Source organism: Amphiprion ocellaris, chromosome 21 (genome assembly GCF_022539595.1).
Source record: "Amphiprion ocellaris isolate individual 3 ecotype Okinawa chromosome 21, ASM2253959v1, whole genome shotgun sequence".
Taxonomy (NCBI): Eukaryota; Metazoa; Chordata; class Actinopteri; family Pomacentridae; genus Amphiprion; species Amphiprion ocellaris.
The window spans coordinates 15,654,263-15,666,443 of NC_072786.1; the positions used below are offsets into that span (position 1 = coordinate 15,654,263).

Here is a 12,181-nt window from a genome sequence, read left to right on the forward strand (position 1 = left end):
AACTTATTCCCAAAAGCCCCAAAACAACTACTCATAGACTCTGACACTGTTTTATCAACAAACCTTGCTTATATCAACTCTTAAAGTATATCAGATGAAGAGTAAAGATATGGAGGGAACATTGCTCAACGCAAACAAACATTGCTTGTACATTGACCTCAAAAACAGCAAATAAATGTGACCTATTTCTCTGATATTTAGCTCCAACAGTCACACAAACAGATACTAAAGAATCCCGAGCACCAGTCTGTTTTGATGGTAAGTGAACACAAAGGACATTTAAACATTTTTCTTTGGCGTCTTGCATGTAAATGATCTGTTCTGTTCATTATTCTGAACTAAATGTACTATAACAAAAGACCCTGTGTATTTAAACCTTCAAGACAAACCTCTGTGTCCTTGGATTTAATTAATATGTGCTCATGCAGACCACAGATAGGACGTTACTGCTATGATAAAAAAAAAAATAATTACACAGTCCTATTACCATTTGATCCAAGCATGTTTGATCTAAACATGGACCAGTGACCTTAACATTAATTTCATAAGGTCATTCGATCCTGACCCCTCATGGAATGACTATTGTCACTGTAGATTGCAGCACTATTGATTTGCTGTGCTTTGAAAGCTATCTGATTATTGAGATCCACAGACTGTTGATTTAGCTCTGTGCTTGCATTGAATAATTAAATGAGGCCACTAGGTTTGTTGGTATCTATGCATTTCATCCTTCTGATGACTCCGAGAGATGTCCTCAAAATCTGAGTACAATAAATAAAAACAGACATGACACATTCCCAAATCAATGGCCTGGTAAAGGTTTGGACAATCCGCGACCACCCCCTTCAAAAACACAGCTATTGTTGCTTTGTTGTGTAAATTGATTTACAAAGGGGTCCTCGGATGTGATATTGAACTTAAAAAACCTCTCTGCTTGTTTTTGTGCATTTATTTATTTGTTTACAAAAAGCAATTTTAGTCCTTTCTCTGTATTGATTTTCAAACAACCACAAAGTTTTCCCCTGTCAAGTAGCAGGGTTCCTTAAAACCTCTTTCACACCTCTGGTTCAACTCGTGGGTCCATTTTTTATTTTCATTTTTTTACAACCTTTGTGATGTGGCCAAGCCCTTGAAACCCACTGGACTTTATTTAAATCCAAGAAGAGACTCCAAAGCTCCTAGAGATGACAAAGATGTCAGGCTGAATTGCAGGGAAATGTGTTGGGAAGACTTGATATCTTCATTTGACGTAAGACTGAAACCAGTGACGCCATCTATGGTTCAATAAATAATAATAATATATACACAATATATTATGCTTTTTTAAGTTGTGGGAAACAATTAAAGAAACTTAAGATCAAAGTTAAGCTTTAAAAATTTTGCCATCATACCATTTTATATGCCAGAATAAAATTCACTCATAAATGTTTGTATATTCTTTATTTATATACTTTTTTCCTCACAAAAATACACGAAATGAGCCTTTACTCGCTGAACGCACAGGTGTGTTAGATTGCAGTCACGTGACTCCTAGCTAGCCTCGTGGTACTAGACTGTACCTGTGTTTACAAACATTTCTGCGTTTGTTTTCTTTAATTCTAGCTTAAATAATCGCTAAAAATGTCTTCAAACGACGTTTTTTATTCATTTAAAAGACGGCCGAGGAAAAGGTTCGAGGTAAGACACGTTTTTCTAATGTTAATGTCGTTTATTCAGCCTTTTCTGTAGATATTAGCTGTCGCACTGTTTTCCTCACGGTTCGCTTGTGTTTAGAAAATATTACCTGCGTCACATCCAGATCTTTTGCTGTATAAACTTTAGCCTATAGTCCTCCAAAACTATTGTGTTCTTGTAATATTCTGTTTCATTTTAACCCCACAGTAAGTCACCCTCAGGTTTCTGTTGTTTTATGATATTACTAGCAGGAATAACCTACTTTCTGAGGCAGTAAATCACTGTAATGTAGCACGCGGTGATGCAATTTGAGTTTTCTGGGAAGTTTGTGGCATGTTCGTGTTTGTGCAGCTGGAAACGTGTTTTTGTTCGAATCTAGAGGAAAAAGGGTTATAAATGGTCACAGGGCATTGCAGGAGCAGGTGAAGCACTGCCTCAGTTTGTATTCGTCAGTGTCAGTGGCTGTGAAGTTTCTTTGGCCTGTAGGTGGGGCTCTGATGCAGTGTTTCAAAGAGAGGGATCCCTCTGGAAGTAAGAGGAGGGAGGAAGAGGAGGGAGGGTGAGGATGTTGCAGCAGCCACGATGCTTCTCCAAAACACCCCAAACGCATAATACAAGCAGGCACAGGTTATACATAAAAGGGTCCAGGGGGTGCTGATCACTGGAACCAATCTTAATATAAAGTTGCTTTTACTACTAATGCCTCTTCATTGAGCTCAATCTGCAATTTTTTCACCCTTTAATTTACTATTTGATACACTAACGTTACATCCCAGCGAAGGCTCATGTAAAAAGTTGTCCTATGAATTAGAAAAAACAAACAAAAAAACCCTCAAGATTTCCTCGTGCAATCTGCAGCATTTACTCGGTATAAATTTGTTGAGAATTGTCCTTACATGACGATAAGAAGGCTGTTTTATGAAGATGCATTATTCCTGCACCCCCACACCGCATTTTCACCGTTAAAGACACGATTACATAATTAGGCTTTTAGATTATTAATTGCTTAAAATGTATGATGGGGGGAGGATACACTCCCAAGGCATGTTAAAAGATCATCAATGAACAAAAAAATGCAGCTTCTAATCCCCTACAACTATGCAAGGGTCGTGATTATGTTGCTCTGTTGCCTAATCTCTATCTTTAAATGATCCTGCGATTAGGTATTCAAATCCGATGATCTGATCATTTCACCCCGGTATTGTAGCGTATTTGTGTAAATTCCCCTTTGGCATTGCCAAATCCCATTCTCAACGGGATGAATGCATTAGCCTACATAAACCTCCTCCTGGCTGCGGGACCCATACCTCACTGTATAAACCTCTATTTTAACAAAGCATAAGCTGCAGCTCTTTTTAAAATCCCATATCCTGTCATATTTTCTTGTGTGGAAAATGGGCCACCTTTCAGATAGATAGTGGAACTCTTACCCCAACTTGCATTAAATGTTTTTGCTTCATTGCGCGGCTGATTCTGCCACTGTCTCTGGAGGAACTTGTAAAAAAAATGTGATCATATATGCCATTTTTGAGGTGTTTTGTGTGGTCATAATGCGACTGTCTCATTAGGTGTTAATTAAGCCTCTTTAAGGAAGCTGCCAGGGACTTGAAATGTGCCTCCCACCCCATGCGATCTGAGGTGTTACTGCGGGCGAAGTCAGGTGAAAACAGTCGCCTTCTTACAAGAGGCGAAGCTCCATCCTGCTCCTCCGGCTCCTCCCGGCCTGGAGATCCGCTGTGAAGCTGCAAACTCCGAGGCAGCGCACCTCTCTCTCTCTCTCTCTCCCCCCTGCGTCCCTCCCTCCCTCCCCGCCTCTCTCTCTTTCGCACTCCGCCGCAGCACCCTCAGCACCTCAGTTGAGCAGGAGCACCGCACTGAGTCACATCTATACACACACGCTCTCTACACGCACACACATACACACACGCACACACACGCACACAAGCACAGCCTCCTGCGGTATCCCATACGGCGCAGCGGCTTTTCCAACGGCATACCAATTGCGTCCTCGCCGGAGATGGGAGGTGCGGCTCCCGGGTCTCAGAGCGCTCAGAGCGGCTTAGTAGAGTCCTGCTGATCGGGGATGCTGCTGGAAGTCTGCTGCTATTTCTTTTTCCCGTGCAGGAATCGTCTTCTAACTACATCTCTACCGGGAATTTAAAAGTGGACAAGCCGTTTTTTGTCAGGATATAACAATTATTCTAAGCATTTCTCATTTTTGGGGGGGGGAGTGAAAGGAGTTGGGATTGCTCTGGACGTGCCTCTTATCCGCAGTGTCGATGCGGCTGCGGCTGTGAATGATATCTGCATAGATTACAGGTAAGGAAAGAGGCTTGACACGGCGTTAGTTGCCACAACCGGGGATGTTTTTAGTGGGCTTTGGTGCCTTTACTGCCGGGTTTGGGGTGTGAGGCTGCCACTGCACCAGCCAGGTGACGGGAGGCGTGTTGCACCTGTTCTAGCTGCGCCATGCCGGCTCTGCGCACTCCGGCGATCGGGCGGGTTTCATACCGAACCTGTCCATTTGGAGCCTGTAGCAGGAGACTTGCAAGAAAATTCTACCGACCTGCAATTCCCCTCAACTTAGGACCTTTATATGCACCGGATTCCCTCCGTTTCGCGCGTCATATCATCCGTGCCCTTCATCTCATGTGAGCCAGAGAAGAGCCGCATGTCCAAAATTGTGCTCGCTCCTCTCGCAGCGTTAATCTCGGAAGGTTGAAAACTAAAAGATTTGATGAGGATTCCGCGTCGGATTTACGCAGCGTCTTCGGGGATAAAAACAATGCGTAGGATTAGCATTTAGTGCCGTGTATACTCCCGCACTTGAAATGAGATTTCGGTCGTGGCATTGCTTTAATCTGAAAATGGAGAAAACCTAAATCTAATATTTTACTCCACATAGTTCTTTCAGGATGCTTTGCAACTGACAGGGCGGTATAGTTAGATTTAAAGGGGGGAATGGTACAAACGTGAACACAGCGTAGTGCGTTTAAAAACTTCTTCAATCCGTGCCGATTTGGAGCATTTCCTCCTGCTTCTTTATGGATCCACGTTTGACTGGTTTTACGCAGCCAGAAACTATTGAAGCATGCTTTTCCAGAACTTTTCTGCACGTGTTTTTCAGCTTCTGGATTAAATATCTCCCTTGCAAGATATTTAGTGAGAATTCACATTAAAGCTGCACATGTACCAGTTAAAGTGTAGCTGCGTCGAGTATCAAATTTGCGGAAAACTCACGTTGCGCGGTACACAATGAACCTTTGGCACATTTCTTCCTGTGCGGCTCCCAGGATCGCAGGGTTGAGGCAGAGCTTTTGAAGCTGGCCGATGTGGCTCAGACAGAGCACCTCAGGAAGGGCTTGACTTTAGAGGCAGCCTCCTCACGTTGACAGAAAACACTGCAATATCGCTGCAGGGACTTGGTGTCTGCGACTTTAATCTGACTTTATCTCAACTCTTGGGATTCACTCTGGAATTCCTTTAGGATCACAGCACTGTGTAGCAATTTAAGGTTGAACTAGCATTTAAAAAAAAAAAAATATTGCAGTAAAGAGGACAACTTTATTCCAGCCTTTGTCTTTGCATCCAAACAGTTTTTTTTAACTATCAAGTTTTGTTGTATTAAGTAGATTATAAACCAAGTTGTGGTGGTTTGCAAATGTTTTTTTTTTTTTCAGAATATGGACAGACTTTCTGAAAGTAGATTCCAAGAAATCACTTACAATGCTAGATTTTTTTTAATCATGCTGGCAAATTGCAAACAAACCTGCTGGCTTTTATGTGCTGAGGCAGTTTAGAGGCATCAGATTGAAAAAAAACATATATAGTAGATATTTTTTGCTTGTGTAGTTGATCTACAGAGAGTCATATTTTTTTAAACAGTATTTAAAGTTTAAGAAAGTCAGTACTGTCTGAAAATGCTGCACTTGGTTCTGTTTCTTTGTTATCAACACCTTGGGTTTTGTCTACATTCTTGTTGTACACAAGGTTAATCATTCCTTCTTGGCTCAGCGCAGCTATGGGTCATTTCTTGCCATTAGTATGTGAATGGAAGGTTTGTAGAGCTAGTGCTGATTTTTTAGAGATTCATGCAAAGATCATAACGCTGCAGGCTTTTTCAACACACTGTATCTTCAGCCGTGTAGTCTGATGCAGGTCTTTGACCCCGAATGCGGCTTCAACATTCATCTCCCCTCATCTGTCTCGTGCTCTATCGTTCCCTCCTTCCTTATTCCCCTTCCTCCCATCCTCTTTTGCACCTCATGTGCAGAAAGCAGCTGCTCCAGCTTGTGCAAAATGCAGATTCCTCGTACAGCAGCCACACTGAGCCCCTCTACTGGTTTCTCCCTCCCTCCATCCACCTGCCCTCTAGACTCAATGCATCAATTCAATGTCGCCCCTGCAGTCCCTATTACCCTACACTTAATGTAAAGTATTGTGTTGTTGTTGTTGCAGAAATATCTCACAAGGTAGCAATTACACATTCCTGGTTGTGTTTTTAATGACCCCTTCAAAAGTCTTACATACTTGTTTAGTGCATACTCAGCAGAGTGTAACTGGAGGGATGAGGCTATATGCTGGAAAATCCATAAGGGGCAGTGTGGTTCACAGGCAGCTGCAGTGGATAGATTGATCCCATACTAGGCTGTTGGCATCAATTTTGATGGAATTTTTGTGCTACCTTTTCATTATGTGTTACTTGATGTTAATTGATCAGCAGATGCATATGTTTATTAGCACATATGCCAAATTTTAGTCTTGATACTATAAAATTGTTGTTCAAAAGAAGATGCTTCATTCCATTAGTTTAAATGTTCTAAAGGGTGGTGTGCGAAAAAACATGATTTTATTGAATTTTATGCTTTTTGGCACCCAAGTCACTTTGGTTCTTTTAATAGGCAGCTATTAAGAGATCCATTCGTTGTTGTGATGTTGAGGTAATGGACAGCAGTTTGTTTGCAGGGCAAAGTGTCTTTACTCCAGGCTGAAGTGCTTCTTTGTTTCTATGCCTGTGTGAATGTGGGTGGCTGTCAAACTTCTGTTTTCTTTTTCATTAACATTTATTTCAGCTTATTTCAGACTCATCCAATGTGTGCACTTGTCCTCTGACTGCATGTGTGTTCTGCTGCTGTCAAGGTTTCAAGTGAAAAGTATTTAGTCCTTGAGCAGTTTGATAATCCTATCTCATCTGTGTTTTGCCTCCTTGTCCTTTCACCAAATTCCAGCTCAGTCCTAAACTCTTAAAAGCTGTAAGAGCACTTGGCACTACTCATTCTCCCTCCCTGCCTGCCTCCCTTCCTCCCTCTCTCCCTGTGCGCTGTCCATCAAGCCCTGCCTATAGGAATTGGAACGGCAGCCTTTATCGGCTTGTAAGCACCTCACATTGACATACAACCCCCTGTCTGTTGGCCAATGTTACGGCTACAAGGCTGGAGTTTGGACCCGGAGAGCACGGCCTTGTCAATATTATGGCTTGCTAATGGATAAACTCTCACTCCAACCTTGGCAGTAAAGACATTCATTGCATTTTGGGGGCGGTACTCTTGCAAGAATAAGCTCCATGGAAGATCTTTGCAATGTGTTCACGTCAAGGGGGGAAACTGTGAATGAATATGAATGGGATATCTTTGGAAGATTCTCCGTAGTGATATAAATGCCTGGTAGCAGTGTAGGCAAGACCCAGCGGAAGTGTGTTTGTGTGTGTGGGTGTGAATGATGCATCTGTGACTGGCTGGCGAGGCCCTATATGAATACTTGGGTCACAGAGACGTATCGTCATGTCAGACTGAATGATGTGTCTGTGAATTGGACCTGAATGGAGCTCTCTGTTTGTTCTCATTCTCTTTCTGTTGCTCTCTTTCTCACTTGATGTCTCTCTCTCTTTCTCTCCCTCACTCATATACACACTTACACCCTCTGGGCTGCGACAGGACTACCAGACACAGGCGAGTGTCCAATTAGACTCCCTCCTTCCTCATGCCACCAAACACCACAGAGAAGAGTGCAAATTGTATTTCCGTTCCACCAACTGTTCTTCCCACCATAATGTGTCTCCCATATTTTAGGACAGTGAGACACATGATTCTTTAACAATCTCCGCAGGGATAATCCAAAATTAGAAGTAAACTTTTAGGGGGTGCTACTCCTGTTTAGCTGCCATGATTAAATTTAGATTCTGCTGTAGATTTTTTCTGAAAATCTCTAGTACTGGAGTTAAATTTTGAATCTTCATTCACTTGCAACATAAAACTTGTCTTTGCTATCTTGTCTGTATAGACTTGACCTTTAAAGTAGGCCTAAATTGGGTGTGCAATGTCAGATTGCGTTTCAGTTTCACTGAAAAAGATGTTATCTATGACTGACAGCATGATGGTTTTGATCTAAATTCCAATTTGGGGAGGAGAATTATATGCTACATTAAGGGAATAATTGGTTACAAGTATGTAATTAACCCTTTTGTAATGCTCCATAGAGATGCATATTGATGTTTGCCAGAGCAATGACAGCAGAGATGTGAAGTGAGGATCTCCAAACAATAGGCGTTGTGAATTCTATGGGGAGAAATCAATACCTGTCACAGCATCCAATTTAATGAGAACCTTTGTTCTCCTCTGAATAGTTTAGTCAGCGTTTGTGAGAAGCCTGCAGAGAAGATGAATGTAAATGTACATATACGTGTATTTACCCTGCTACTCTGCTGTTAAGAACTTCTGTTTTCATCTTGGCTACAGAGTCCTATTAAGCTGTCACATGCTTTTATAATGGGGCCCAATGCATGTACATGCTACTATATCACAGTCGCACCACTTTTATTTTCTCCCTCCAGCCTTCTCTCATGCTTCTTTCATCTTATTACTCAGTCCTTCTTTCTCTCTCTTACGGTTTTTGCCTCCAGCACTCTCCTCCCATATCTTTCTGCCTCACTCTAAGCTGCCAAGCACATAACTTTATCTGTATGTGTTTGTGTGTGGGGTTGGGCAAAAAAAAAAATCAAAAAAAAAATCCAGACTGTTGTGACATTGGAATGACCTATGAGGAAGAATATAAACTGAGGAGGAGACATGGGATGTTGTTTTAGATGGGAATCGGGGAGATGTGGAAAGGCACCAACGTATCGGTGGGTTTGCCAGACTGCTCCTTTTGATAAGACCATATTAAGCATTTCTCCCAGGTCTCTATGATTCATATGGAGCCGTGAGTCTGATATATAAACAGCTCTCTTTGATGCAGCAGCAGATGACACACTGTGGCATATTGGCTCTTATGCTTGTGTGTGCCAAGTCGAGCATGACAAGCAGTAAATTAGTTTTGTTTCAGATGCATGAAATGATGAGAAAATTACAGACGGTCTTAGGGCATTTTTTTGCCTCCCGCTATCTCTCATTTGCTCCTTTGCCGACGCCTTAAGTCCACGCAAGGATTAGGCGCCTAATTCTGTTTTCATCCCGCCTGTCGCAAAGAGGCATGGGCACGCATGCTTAAGTATACATGCATGCATGCACACATGTTCTATTAGTCCATTTCAGACGATACCTCAGAGCTCTCATTATTTATCATGTAGCCTACAATCAGCTCTTTTGCATGACTTACAATTCATCTTGAAGGGATTGTGTTCAGGCAGACCCTTCCTCTAACCTTAGGGCTTTTTTCTCATCCCTCCGTTTACTGACAGTCTCCATTTGCACAGAGCCTTGTAGCTCAGAATCTGTGGTATCTTATGGCCATGTATAGTGCAGTTACCTTGTATTGGCTGTTTTTTTTATTGTGCATAATACTAAATTTCTATTTCGTGTATTTAACTGTGTGTCATATCAATCATAGATTTCTTTCAGGATCAGTAATTAGAAAAATAATCTTTTTAAATAAGCCTGCAAAGACAAGCTGTTTTGGTGGTAGGTTGCTTAAGCATGCATTTCTAATGTTCGAGCCCACTGGACAACATCTTGAGAAGCAAGGTTTGCAGTCGTGCCAGTCTGTAGTAGTTGTGGTCGAGGTTGCCAGTAGCATGTTTGCTCTTGACACTTCACTCTTGTTCCAACTCTACTTGAGCCTTATTGGTTGCAGGAGCTCTGGATTGACCTTAATGAGTGCTGTTCCTCAGAAAACTTGAACTTGTTTCAGCTTGAAAAGAGGATCAGTGCTTGCGGCACTAGGTGCTAAAAGAGGTCAGTGACTTCTTTTGGCTTGTGAGCACTCAAAGCACCACCTCTCCTTAGGAATAATAACAAAACAGCATTACTTTCAAGTTGTTGGTTGATGGAAGCACAGATGGTTTATTAGGCTGTCTAAAAGTTTTAGCATGAAAAATACACTTTATTTAACTTGAAATTTGCCATGTAAAATGATTGCTGTAATTTAAAACACTTAGCCCTTACTGAGGCACAGTGTTGCTATGAATGGCGAAGTGTTTCTAGATCCATGGAGTGCTACAGTACAATACAATGACAACATTATTACTATATTTTTACAGTATAATCTCATTTCCTAGCAGCAGGGATGCTCTGTTGGAATGACCAGAGGATTTAAAGTTAATGATATGTTTCACTATTTTTGTCACCCCCACACACTCTTTCTTGTACCCTCTCTCTCGCTTATTGTCTGCTCCAAGTGTCAGTGGTGTCAGGGGGCATCAGTATGCAGTGTTACCACAGTAATTGTGAAACAGTGGGCTCAGGGAGGAACCCTGCTGTTTCATAGCCAGAAGGCAGTGGGGTGGAGGGTGGATCTACTTTACTGTAATACCCTCCCTACATAGCCCCACCTTCTCCTGTCTCCCCCCCACCCCCAGGATATATCATAGTGTAGCAGCATAATGTTGGGGATGTTACAGAGAGATTTAACAAGGCTTACACAGGGGTTTTGTGTTATTCTTCTCTCTATGTGCTACTCCCTTTTGAGTTTGGGATTTTGCCTTTCTTGAGTATATTTTTTTTCTTCTGTTGATGGGATTTGGAATGGCTTGTGTCTGTGCAAATGCAGTGATTGACTCTTAGCCAAGGCCCAACTCTCGCCAGTTGTTGTGGAGAAATTTTTGCTCTCCTGGAATAAAACATGTTTAATTTGTTATCCTTTTAAGCCTCGAACTTTCATCACTATTCTATTGTATTGATCTCTGTGATTAAACTTGCGAGGAAAGTGGTGACTTCACCGAAACGTGAAAGCTGCGACGTGTATCCCAGCAAAACTCCTCCCCAAACTGGTGAATCATCAATCTAGTTAATCTGCAGATGTGTGACACATTTGGTTTGTTTCATCCTTCGCTCCTCTGTTGAGCTGATCGGTAGGACTGACAACCATATTGACTGCATACTGAAAACTCACTGCATGCTGCTTCTCAGGCTTGCATTCCTGTTTGGCTCAGTGTTTGGAGGTCCTATTAAATCCTTCAACTATAGTGACACGCACCATCCTTACCTGCCACCCACACTACTAACTGTGTTCCTATGGCAACATGATTTGTCAACTGAGAAACCCTCCACAGAAATTGTCCTCACTGCTGTGCTTGCCTTGAAAAATAGCAGGAGGCATGAAAGAGACATGAATGGTTGATACTGTGATGGACTTTTGACCTTTAATACGATAGCAGCTCAGCTTGGCACTTCCACTGTTAACATTTTGACTTGAAGTGGGTGAATTGATACTTGTTGACATTTTAACCTGATGACTGTATTGACTGGATCGACTGAATTTGGAGGCGCATTACCGCATTGCAAGTCATCTTTATTTGAAAACAGCAACTCGTGGACTATTTGTAGTTTGCTGCTTACCATACTACCTTTAGCTGAAGTTTTTGCATTTTCTGTCAGTATTCTGAGCAGAATGAAATGCAAGACTGAAACTAACATTTGTTTAATTGTTAAAAAATGAGAAAATTACAGTTAAGGTTTAAAGGTTAAAAAAAACATCCATTACAACTTTCCAGCGCTGTGATACATTTGCCTGTGGTGCACTGTCACCTCACAGCTCCCGCATTTGAATCTGCAGGTTGGCTGGGGCCTTTCTGTTTGGAGTTTGCATGCTCTCACTGTGTCTGCATAGGTTTTCTCTTGTTGCGCTGACTTCCTCCTACAGTTAATTGATTCAGAATTGGCTCGCAGCATGAATGATCTCTGTCTCAGTGTTGGTCCTGTGATGGACTGGCGACCTGTCTTTTGCCGTATGTCAGCAGGAATAAGCTCCAGCCTTCTCTGCAATAATCCACTGGATAAATTGGCTGTAGAAAGTAGATGGATGGATAATTTCAATTAATTGAGCAATCATATCTGCATCAATGCACCACAAAACGGAAAGTGAGCAGAGACTGGGAATAGTTTTAAATTAAATCATATCATTTTGCGTCATCAAGATGTCCAGTAGTATCTATAGGGAGTCTTTCATTGTTGAACACACAACTCCTTCTGCCACCTCCCACACAACGCTGGGAATTACTGTAGACATCAACACTGCTCCCATCCCCAGATGACAGACTAAAGGAGGAGAGGTTAGCTGCTCTGCTGTATTGCAT

The 12,181-nt window shown here is 42.0% G+C and overlaps 1 protein-coding gene across 3 annotated transcripts in view; it reads left to right on the plus strand.

Annotated features, from left to right (window-relative positions):
* Positions 1-222: 222 nt before the first annotated feature.
* Positions 223-12,181, plus strand: part of plxna4 (plexin A4) — a 250,805-nt gene continuing 238,846 nt past the window's right edge. Inside the window, exon 1 of one of the 3 annotated variants that reach the window (XM_023274628.3) lies at positions 223-258. The gene's annotated coding sequence lies outside the window, so the exon portion shown is untranslated. Of the gene's footprint in view, positions 259-3,504; positions 3,994-12,181 lie in introns of those variants that run through there. The other 2 variants (XM_023274629.3, XM_023274627.3) reach the window with 2 other exon arrangements.